The following is a 12,489-nucleotide window of genomic DNA, read 5'->3' on the forward strand; positions in this document are numbered from 1 at the left end:
CCCTCAACTCAAGCACATTCTTTATTTATTTCAGAAACTCTGTACATTTTTTTTATTCATTAAAGATATCAAAAATAAAACTAAAGTGATTGAGAAAGAGATCACCAATCTCTCAAATAAGTTGACCACTGAGCCAAATTCTATTCAACATTTTTATACAAAGTTACAAAAGCTCATTGCTCAACAATTGGAACTCAGGAATGAAGAGCACAAGATAAGGATGGACATAATGACTCTTCAGACATTATTCATTCCTCATCTTTCATCCATCCTAGAGCAGATCAACAAAGCTACCTCCCTATCCACTCAGCAAGAGGGAAGCACCTTAGATGGACTAATTTCACTGTTAATTGACATTACAGCTCAGAATTCACTCATGGACAGTGTCAAGGATGCCCTCTCTGTCGCCCTTACCGATGCAAATACAAAGTATAAATCCGTTTTTGACCAATTGCCACCATTGAATGGTAACTAAGTTTTGATGTTTGTCAAAAAGGGGGAGTGAGTATAGCATCAAAGTATCGAAGAGGGAGTGTTGCATACAGGGGGAGTATACCAAGCAGAACAGAGTATCCAAACAAAATTTTGATAGCACCGACCAGTGAACCGAGCAGTGTCAATCGAGCAGTTATCATAAAACATTGATCACCGAGTATGCAAAATCAGAGTTTTGTACGGTATATTGATAAGGGGAGTATATCTGAAACATACCATTTTGTTGACTATTGTATATACTGTTTGTTTAGTCAAATTTTGCAAGTATATAGATTTTTGAGTTATGACTTTGAAAGTAGTTTTGTCAAACATCTCAACTAATGTCAAAAGGGGAGATTGTTACTACTTATTATAGTTGCCATTAGTTTTATATCCAAAGTCATTCTATATACTCTAGTCGGTTACTACTACCGAAATATTCAATCGGTATGCACAGAGCAGTCGGTTATAGAAGAAAGTAGTCATAGAGCCTAGTATACACCGAGCTGTCTACCGAGTAACATTCTATGTCTACCGAGTTGCAATAATGATACACCGAGTTGATATACACCGAGTGAAACGTTTTACTAGATTCATTGAACCTAGACACTTGTGTGGAAACGTGTTACAAGATCAAGGAGCAAAAGAACCGTTATCACATTGGAAAGTGCACTTAAGGATTGTGTATGATTTTGAGCTCATCTAACCAATAAAATATTTTGTATGGTTATTCATTCAATAAATCATGTTTGTAAGATTGAAGCAATGAACCAGATCACCGACATAAGAGATCTATTTATACAACATGGATTGGGATCAAATAGACATTATCGAGGTATGTGTGTATGAGTGTGAAGACAGACATATGTGAAAAGAAAAATCATGGGAAAGCACTGAGTATTGAGACTGTCAGAGACATAGAGGTCACCGAGAAGGATTTCAGAGAACAGTTAAAGAACAGAGTAAACAAAAGGGTTTACCGAGTTACTTTATGGGTTACCGAGGTATGCTATAAGCAAGGTAATCTCATTTTGAGCACATAGAATCTGCTATAACATTCCAGATCTAAAGTTGCAGATATTTGTAAAGATTTTATTGTAATATTTTGAAGTTGTAAGAGAAACCTTTAACAAGGTAAAAGACTCTAACAAAGTCTATAAATTGTAAAGCCTTTAACCAGGTGCAACATTTAGAATAAGTGTTGTAAAATCCTTTAGCAAGGTAGATCTAACGATCTTGATACTCCTAACAGGGTAAGTTATCGGAAATAGCTGAACATGTAGCTCTAACCAAGCACTCTTTATTATTGCAGTAGTGAAGTTGTGGGTGCCATCCCAACCACAGTTTTTCTCTCTAACCAAGAGTTTTTGTGTAACCAAAATATATGTGTTATGGAGTGAATCATGTATGATTGTTATTTATTTGTTTTAGCTTTATGTTATGTTACAACAGTTTTTGGTTTATGCATAACAGTAAAGATATTGTTAAAGAAAATTTTTGAGGTACTGATTCACCCCTCCCCTCTCAATACATTAGCTTTCCATATTGGGCCTAACACTTTCTACATCTTTCTGGTTCTCTCTCCTCAATTTTTATCTCTCTCCCTCTCTTTATCTCTCTCCCAGTCATATACATAAATACTTACTGGGAAAAAGCACAATGTTGTGTCACCCTTTGGGCTAAATGGCATAGTTCAATCAGACTAAGTTCAACCGAACTAAGTTCAATCGATCTATTTTCTTAGCACAGTGGCACCCATTGGCACGACCGAAGTGCCTAGATGGAACCAAAATTTCATTCAAACTTTTTCAAAATAGTTCAATCAATCTCAATTATGTCGAATTGAGTTTGGCCAAACTCACCTATGTGGCAGGTGATGTGGCAGCAAAATCACCATTTTGTCTGCATTTCTAAAACTTTTCACTTCTGCTCTATTTTTCTTCAGGTAGAATATTTTTTTACAAAAGTTGAAAAATACCCTTTTGTAGAGCTCAAAGTTAGGAATCTAGACATATTTTTTTAATATTTTTTGTTTTTTAAACATTGCAAGTAGGTTTTTAAAGTTAAAAAAGAGGATGATTTGAAATTAAAATATATATATTATATGATATTTAAAAAAAAAAAATATTCACTAGATGAGAGAGTCTTCTCCAAAAGGGTATAATTTTTTTTTTGATAATGATAAATTTCGTAGACAAAAGGTGACGTTGAATGAAAACTACCAAATTCAGCTATGTTGGACTTTAAAATATTATTACGAGAAAAATATACATCAATTTTTTTAAAAAAATTTAGCACTACATATATATTGTTCAAATTCATGATTCATCAATTCCCACAAGCCCAAATAATCATGTGCAATAATACATGTTACATACAAAGGAGAAATTGCACAACAAACGAGAATATTGAAGACAATAACAAGAACTCAATGCTTGATTTACAATGAAGGATATGTCATCCTTATAAAGAAATCTAATTCTAAAGATAGAAACCCTAAAAAGCAATTAATAATTAATTAATTATTAATATACCTAAGGGATGGATGCATATTAAATGATTATCAAATGGCTAAAAAGCTTCCTAAATTTAGCTTAAGTGAAAAAAGAAAAAGTGACTTAATTAATTAATCAATACGATTAAATTAATTAAATAAATAAAACGTTTTACTCTTAACATATATCTCCTCTATTTGGAAAATTAAAATAAATAAATTAAAAGTTCATTTTCATTTTTTTTTGTGACGCCGACTAGAACCCCTGATTTTCAACGTTTTTTAGCAATGAAAAATCTCTCTTTGAATATATAAGAAAAGTGTCAAGTTGTTTTTAATTTTTTTTTAAAATAACAAACATAAATTTCATTAATATTTCTATATTTGATCAGTTTACATCATTTCAAAATTCAATTTAGAAATGTCAGTTTTATGCAGTCGAAGTTAAACAATTTTAGTTGTGTTGGCCACTTCCTTTTATAAAAGGGTGACACGACATTGTGCTTTTACCCCACTCTATCTCTATCTTTATTTCAATCTCTATCGTTTCCCCTCTCTATCACTCTCTTTGCCTCCCTCAATACCTTTCTCTACTACTTTTCTTTGTCACCTCCCTCTCTCACTCTTGCCCCCTCTATCTCTAAACTTGCCAAATCCTTTTTTGTTGACCCTTTGCCAATATTGTCGCTAATCACAAACTATTGATAAATATAATTATTCAACCTTTTTTATTATATCGTTTCCATTCATTTATTCTGCAAATGTCATAAGCCCAAATAACTCACACCATATATATCCAATAAAATTTATAATAATCATAATAAAATATTCTTATGTTTTCCAAATAGATACAAATTACCTCACAACAACAAATCTTTTTATTTTCTGCAAATTTGTCTCCGTAAGGGATTTTACAAATTTGGCTCAACTATTAAATTCGTCGCAAATCCACTCCCAAGAAGAGTCAGGTTTTCATCCAACCCTTATATCAACTCCCGAAGCTTTTCATCTCCATAAAGCATAGAACATTTATCAAATCAAAATCATACCTTACCTCCTCCTTCTAGTCTCCTTATAAAGAACTCCAAGAAGCTTTTGGAATATTAGGTTGGCCACATCTGGAGAACTTTATTTAATAAAGTGGCATTATGATGCTATTATTGTAGCATCCTAAAATTGCACCCTTATACAATTTTGACTGCATTTGAGTCCCAACCTTAGCGTTTGTGCCCCTAGGCCTGACTAGGACCTAATTTTGCTCCTATCACTCAAGTATGATTACATTTTTTATTTTTGCACCAATTGGGCACCTTGTCCTAGCTCTAAATTGGGGTAGGACCAGGGCACCACACTTTGGGCCTCCCTAATTGGACCCCTCTTCAAACCCTTTTTGCCTTTTCAAATTTGAGCGGGAAACCTAGCCCTATGTCGGCTCATGTTGAGATATTAGCAAGTTTTTCAACAGGCAAGTATAAAAGGAGGCTTTCCTCTCTCATTTTGATAAGAAAGCATACATAACACACACATGAAATCAAGCATTCAATCATTCAAGTAATTGAGCAAGTAATCCATCTTCCTTCAAGCCTTGCTGCAGCAACAAAGTCAAGATTCAAGCATTGAAGTGGAGATTTACATCCTATTTTATCAAAGACTTCATGAAACCATAATCCCGTGTGGAGACAAACAAAACTTCACAAGGAGGTATATCATTTGGTTTTTAGTCATTATTCAACATCTCCCTTAAAAGGAGAATCTTCAATTACAACAATTCAATTATCTTTTATCTCTATTTCATGGTTAATTCCAAAAATAGGGTTTGACTTAGGTAAGCCTCTATTCCCAACCTATTTCTCTTTCTTTCTGTGTGTAGGAAATAGGTATGAAGTTGTAATCTTTAGAATCAACATTATTTGCAGAGATGAATCAACCCCTTTTGGTGTACGAAAAGTTCCAAGGATCAAGGTGAATTTCACTACGGTCTAGGCATTTTTGGAGTTCTTTCGAAGATCAAATCTGAATCTTATTATAATTCTCAGATCCAAGTGTGTGTCTCAGTCCTGCATTTGTAGCTCACTATTTCGGTGTTTTTATCTTCATTTTCAACAATTTACCCTAATTTCAGCAATTCAACTTACAAAAGAAGGTAAAAAAATCCACCACTTGAATCCAATTAGTATTTTCAATCCTCATCATTGATGGTTTATGACTAAATCTATTGGATTCAACTCTCTTTTGAATGTAATAGGTCACTAAGCAAAAATTAGCGATTTTCATCATTCTTGTGGTGGCAACCCTAAATTTTTCATCATTACATTTTGGTGAACCTGACTCCTTACACCTTTTGTTCTGATTTATGTTCTCAGATCTAAGTGTTTATGCATTTTAAAATTCAAATTTTCATACAAGTTTGATTTCCAAGTGAATTTTAAAAATTTAGAGGTTGATTAAAAAACCCTTATTTTTAAATTTAAAATTGAGCTCGTGGGTTGTCTAATTTTTGGATTAATTGTTTCACATCTGATTGTTAATGTTAATTTAGATTCAAAATTGAAATCTTAGATCCAATTTTAAATTAATTTTCAAAATTAAGAGGTTATTTTCACAAAACCCAAATTTTTAAATTTGAATTTTCCTAATGGATTGCATTCTCTCTCCAATTTATGAATCAATTTTCTTATGTGATTGAACAATCATTTTCAGAAAAAAAAAATTGCATTGTCTAATTATTTCAAATTTCAAATTTCCAATTTCCCTCCTTTGTGCATGAGTTTTACTACTATTAGTCCAATCCATAATATCCCTGTGAGAAGAAGTTGTAGAATTAAGGCTTTCCAAGGTTTAATTACCAAGGAGATGGAACCTAATTTGGATAACTTGTTCCATGAGGATGTTGGTGGTTCTTCCAATCCTACAAATGACCCCATTTATCCTCATTCATTCCTTAATGCTCGTGATGTGGATGAATAACTAACTAGGGTGTCCATTGACCAATTTGCGAAGATTGACAATCAATTTGAAAATATTCAACAATGGATGAGTCAACAATACCCAGAAAGTGAGGCTCTACCATTGGTTGAAGGATTGAAAAGAATGGTTAAAAGTGATAAACTTGGTGTTGATGTTTTATGTGGTATTGCTCATATTGTGGATACTAATATTATGTCTATGAAGTGTTGTGCTGAAGTCCTTGGTTATATGAGACCTCCTAGTCAAGTTAATCATTTTATTCCTATGACTACTCCTATGGCTAGTGTTACCACTTTTACATCTAACATCATGGCTACCTCTACACAAAATGTCATTCCTACATGTGTTAGTGAAGGAGACAAGTCCTCTAATCATAATTCCTTCATCCCTCCTCCCGTGAGTCTTTCATTTGTTACCCAATTATCTCCCATACCTACCTATCACAGTGTCTCACCTCCTTGTTCTCAAGCTTCTCCTTCATTCAACAATGTTATTCCTCCTTCTCAATCCAACGTTTCCAATTTCAATCCATCAATCGAAGCTACCATGAATAATCTATCCCAAATAGTGTCTTCCTTACAATAATAAATAGCTTCCATGAAGCAATCAAAGTATAATGTGCCCACATTTGATGTAGCGAGTCCATTATCCAATGACATTGTTTGTGTTGTCCCTCCTAAACTCATGGAAGTCCCTCAATTGGATATTTATAATGGAAAAGGCGATCCTTTGACTCATGTTAAAACATTCCAAACTATATGTAGTGACTTTGCTCATGACCAAATACTTTTGGCTAAATTATTTACTAGAATGCTTAGGGATAAAGCTTTACAATGGTATTTTTATTTACCTCCTTATTCTATTTCTTTTCAACAATTTGCGAATGTTTTCATTAAACAATTTCACAATAATATTGGTCCTAAGATTACTTTGACTGATTTGATTCATTGTAAGCAAGGTGTTAAAGAAATAGAGAATGGTTTTATTAGTAGATATAAACATTTGTATTCACAAATTACTTTTCTTATGCCTGATCAAGATATTAAAAAAAAACTCATTTCTAATTTGCAGAAAGACATTAGAGATAAACTTCTCTTTTTTGAGTTTACTTCCTTTATGCAGTTGTGTATAGTACTTCACAATTATCACCTTACCATTGAGTCAATTGGAACAATAATCTTCAATGGCTTCGAATGATAAAAATAAAAGTGCTCAACAACCTTTTGCAAAGTTCAAACCAAATAAGGGATTCATCAAGTTCAATGACAACAAAAATACTCAAGTAGTAGGCGCAACAACAGGTGTTCCTCCTTTGTCCAAATACTTTAGAAAATAATTCACTCCTCTTAATGAATCTTTGCATAGTATTATGTTGCAATTATTACAAAAGGAATGTGTTAAAGCTACCCCCTATTAAACCACTTGATCCATCAAAGACCTCCTCACCTTACTTTGATTCCAAAGGTTTTTGCCAATATCATCATCAACCTAGTCATGACACTAAAAAGTGTTATTCCTTAAGGAGTAAGATTCAAGACTTCATTGATAACAATACCATATATGTGGCTTGTGTGAATGATAAAGTAAAGAAATCTATAGCTCCTCCTAATCAAAATCTTCAATTTTTCACTAATCCTTTACCTTCCCATTCCACTAATGTGATTGAGACTGATTGTCTTGCCTTCTCTCCTACTGATCTTGGCCTTGAGTCTAATAATATGGTGAACCTTATTGATAAAAATAAACCTCCTAAGGACACATGCATTACATTTTACCCTAGTGATACTATTGAAGCACCCGATGGCCCATTATATATCACTGTGAGAATCAAAGACATACCCTCTCAAGCCTGTTGCTCATTGATCCAACTTGTATGGTTAATGTTATAACCAAAGAATTTATTTATACATTACAATTGCATTAAGTTACATGTGATAAAACCGATGTGATAGTTAGAGTTTTTTATGGCTTCTCTTGTCCTGCTATTGGTTCTATTACACTTCCTATTGAGGTTGGAACTGAGTGCGTAGATGTTCTCTTTGTTATCATTCCTACATCCGATCAATTTCGTGTGAAGTTGGGACATCCTTGGCTCTCTTCCATGAAAGTGATCGCATCTCCTGTCCATAAGTGTTTGAAATTTCCTCGTGATGATAAAATTATAATTGTTAATCATAGCACATGTCAACCTATGGTGAGGCATGGAGATGTTTGTCTTGATTATTTTTTGTCCAAACAACTCCAGCCTCTTCAGCCTAGAAGTGATGCTCTATTTAAATCTTATCAAAAATGGAAAATGGCATGATTTTATCCTTGAGTAAACCTATAAATCCAACACTTAGTCTTCCTCTTATCAATGACCATATTTCGTCTCCTAAGGATACTCTCTCACTTCCTTTTACGGATAAACCTACTCTTCCTTCTAAGGATAAGCAGATTATTCCTCCTAAGGATAGACCTATTCCTCCTCCTCATGATGGACCTAGTCTCCTTCCTACACCTTCTATTCCTCCTTTATACGGTGTGGTTCCGCCTCCTACATATTACAAAGGGAAGCATCCAACATCTCCTATTGTTCAACCTAAAAGACCGTCTCCTATGCATCCTTCCTTAAAAGAAGAAAAGAAGTCTATACCTATTGAACCTAAACCTTCACAACCTTCAACCAAAACTAAATGAAACCATTGTTCAAGAGAACACCGATGGAGACATCATTCTAGAGATCATGAACTTGCTTCTCAAACCATTTCTTCCCTGAAGACACCAACTATTGACATAATAAAATTTGCTCAACCTTCTCCTAACCAAGAAGTTCAATCTGAATCTCCAAGACCTAAAATGATTAAGATAGATGTTGTTTCAAGTTCTATTCCTATTAGAGCTCCTATTTTTGTAAATCTTGATGAAGAAATAGATGAAAATGTCATTCGTGATGAAAATGTGGATGCTAATAATTTGGATGATGAATATGAATATGTTGGTGTTGACAATGATTTATCTAAAAGAAAAAAAAAGCATTAATCCTAGCTCCTAGTAACAAACAAAGTGACTCATCATTAGAGCATGGTCCTTGTTTGGAACTTGTTATAGCTCCATTTGCAGTGCTTGAAGTGGCTCCTCTTGCATGTTGTCTACCTTCCCAAAATAATGATGAGCAAGATTGGGAGGCACATGACTTGCTTGATTAGTTTCATTTGTGTCGTATATTATCTCTCTCCTCTCTTGCTTGTGACCTTCTATTTGTCTCTCAATTCTTCTATTTGTTATCCTTAGTGTTCTCTACTTGAGGACAATGCAAAGCACTGAGAACTCTTTTGGTCTCTCCCATGTTGACTCAAAGGACACATGTTCCCTTCTTCCATGGTGGTTTTGCTTTCATTGGTGGATGAGGACAATTCTATGCAAATATATATACATGATATACATCATAAAAAGGATATTGACCCCAGAGTTAAGTAAGACCACCTCATGTTTTTTGTCTTGTGATCATTATCCTTTAATTTGTCCTTTCTTGGGGGCATATTATTGTGATAACATGCTTGTCTTTTTGGGTGTATCCTACCTTAAATAAATTTCTCCCGATAAGGTGTACGCAATCACTTTAATGTGGGGGAATACAATATGCTCAATGATCTCTCTCTTTTGCATACTTAAGTTACTTTGCGAACTTAGTGTTTTGCTTCGTAATTTTGGTATTTTTCTTTTCATGACTCATAGTAAGAGAACCTACTAGTTTTTAGTCATGGTTCTCTCTTTCTCTTTTTCTCATGATGTCCCTTTTATCTGGTCATTGAATTTGTAAGATCGTAAAGTCCACTAGGGGCTTGGTGCATCTTTCCTTCTAGGTGGCTTGGTGAAAGTTTTTCAATGCGAACCCTTGTACTTTATCGAGAGTATGATTGACTTCATACTCCCACTAAAGTGGGGGATAATTGTAGCATCCTAAAATTGCACCCTTGTACAATTTTGACCACATTTGGGTCCCTACCTTAGCGTTTGTGCCCCTAGGCTTCACTGGGACCTAATTTTGCTCATATCACTCAAGTATGACTACATTTTTTATTTTGCACCAACTAGGCACCTTGCCCTAGCCCTAAATTGGGGTAGGACTAGAGTGCCACACCCTAGTCCTAATTAGGACCAAGGTGGCATGCTTTGGTCTCCTTAATTGGGCCCCTCTTCAAACCCTTTTTCCTTTTCAAATTTGAGTGGTAAATCCAGCCTCGTGTTGTCTCGTGTTAGAAAATTAGCAAGTTTTTCGACGGGCAAGTACAAAAGTTGGCTTTCCTCTCTCATTTTGAGAAGCAAGCATACATAACACAAATGAAATCAATCATTCAAACATTCAAGCAATTGAGAAAGTAATTTGTCTTCCTTCAAGCCTTGGAGAAGCAACAAAGTCAAGATTCAAGCATTGAAGTGGAGAATTACATCCTATTTTATCAAAGACTTCATGAAACCCTAGTCCCGTGTGGAGAAAAACAAAACTTTACAATGAGGTATATCATTTGGTTTTCAGACATTATTCAACATCTCCCTCAAAAGAAGAATCTTCAATTACAACAATTCAGTTATCTTTTATCTCTATTTCATGGTTTATTCCAAAACGAGGGTTTGAATTAGGCAAGCTCCTATTCCCAACCTATTTCCCTTCTTTTATGTCTGTAGGAAATAGGTACAAAGATGCAATCTTTTGAATCGACATTATTTGCAGAGACAAATCAACCCCTTTTAGTGTGCGAAAATTTTGGAGGACCAGGGTGAATTTCGCTACGGCCTTGACATTTTTGGAGCTCTTTCGAGGATCAAATCCGAATCTGCTTATAATTCTTAGATCCAGGTGTGTGTGTGTGTGTGTCTCAGTCCCACATCTGTGGCTCACTGTTTTCGTGTTTTTGTCTTCATTTTTAACACTTTACCCTAAATTTAGCAATTCAACTCACAAAAGGGGGTAAACAAATCCACCCCTTGAATCCAATTAGTATTTTCAGTCCCTATCATTGCTGGTTTGTGACTAAATCTATTAGATTCAACCCTCTTTTGAATGTAATAGGTCACTAAGAAAAAATTAGCGGTCTTCATCCTTCTTGTGGTGGAAACCCTAATTTTTCACCATTATAGATACACACATACATTCAATCACACATGCAACTACTTTCAAGCATTCGAGCAATTGATCAAGTAATCAGTCTTCCTTCAAGCCTTGGAGCAGCAACAAAGTCAAGATTCAAGAATTGAAGTGGACATTCACATCCTATTTTGTCAAAGACTTCATGAAACCCTAATCCCATGTGGAGAAAAACAAAAATTCACAAGGAGGTATATCATTTGGTTTTTAGTCAATATTTAGCATCTCCCTCAAAAGGAGAATCTTCAATTACAACAATTCAATTATCTTTTATCTCTATTTCATGGTTAATTCCAAAACTGGGGTTTGACTTAGGGAAGCCCCTATTCTCAACCTATTTCCCTTTCTTTCTATGTGCAGGAAATAGGTATGGAGCTGTGATCTTCAGAATTGACATTATTTACAAAGACAAATCAATCCCCTTTGGTGTGCGAAAAGTTCAGAGGACCAGGGTAAATTTCACCATGGTCCCAAAAAATTAGGAGCTCTTTTGGGGATCAGATATGAATCTACTTATATTTCTCCAATCCAAGTGCATGCCTCAATTCGATGATTGTAGCTTGTTGTTTCTATGTTTTTACCTTCATTTTCAACACTTTACCCTAATTTCAACAATTCAACTTACAAAAGAGGGAAAACAAATTCACACCTCAAATCCAAACATTATTTTCAGTCCTTATCTTTGTTGGTTTGTGACTAAAGTCTATTGGATTTACACCCTCTTTTGAATGTAATAGGTCTCTAAGCAAAAATTAGTGGTTTTCACCCTTCTTGTGGTGGAAACCCTAATTTTTCACCCATTACAAGACCAAACCACCAGATCTATTTATCTTGTCACCTTTTGTGGGGGCCAATTCACTACTTATCAGATCAATCTACGGTCGCCCTATCATATGGATTTCTAGCATAACATAATTTGCTCTCCATATTATCAAAATATTGCTAATCATTGCCCTATCCTATGGCTATCTAGCATAACACACTTTGCTACCCATACTGGCACCATCTTTTTTTTATTTTTTATTTTTTTCATTTTTTTAGCAGCCGTTATTCTTTATCTTTCATAATAGGTTTTTCCTTCATTAATCAAGGTTTGTTTCTATTATATTGTCCTATCTATTTTGTGTATGATCGCTTTTTTGTCTAGCATATTGGTCTGCAGCTGACATGTTTGTGACGAAACAATTTAACAAAATCTAACACAATCTCATGTTTATTTCCCTCTTCTCATTCATGTTTCATAATATCATATCCATTGTTTTTTACTTAGCATATTCATTATCTTGTTTCTCCATTTCTATCTTTATCATTTTTCCTTCAATTGTTGCTACTATCTGGGTTGTTTGTGGAGGTGGAAACACCAAAACAAGGGTATGACTGAGGCAAACCTTTAAACACAATCCCCAACATTTTCCTTCTTTGCTTG

The sequence above is a fragment of the Cryptomeria japonica genome, chromosome 8 (assembly GCF_030272615.1).
Source record: "Cryptomeria japonica chromosome 8, Sugi_1.0, whole genome shotgun sequence".
In the NCBI taxonomy this organism is placed as follows: Eukaryota; Viridiplantae; Streptophyta; class Pinopsida; order Cupressales; family Cupressaceae; genus Cryptomeria; species Cryptomeria japonica.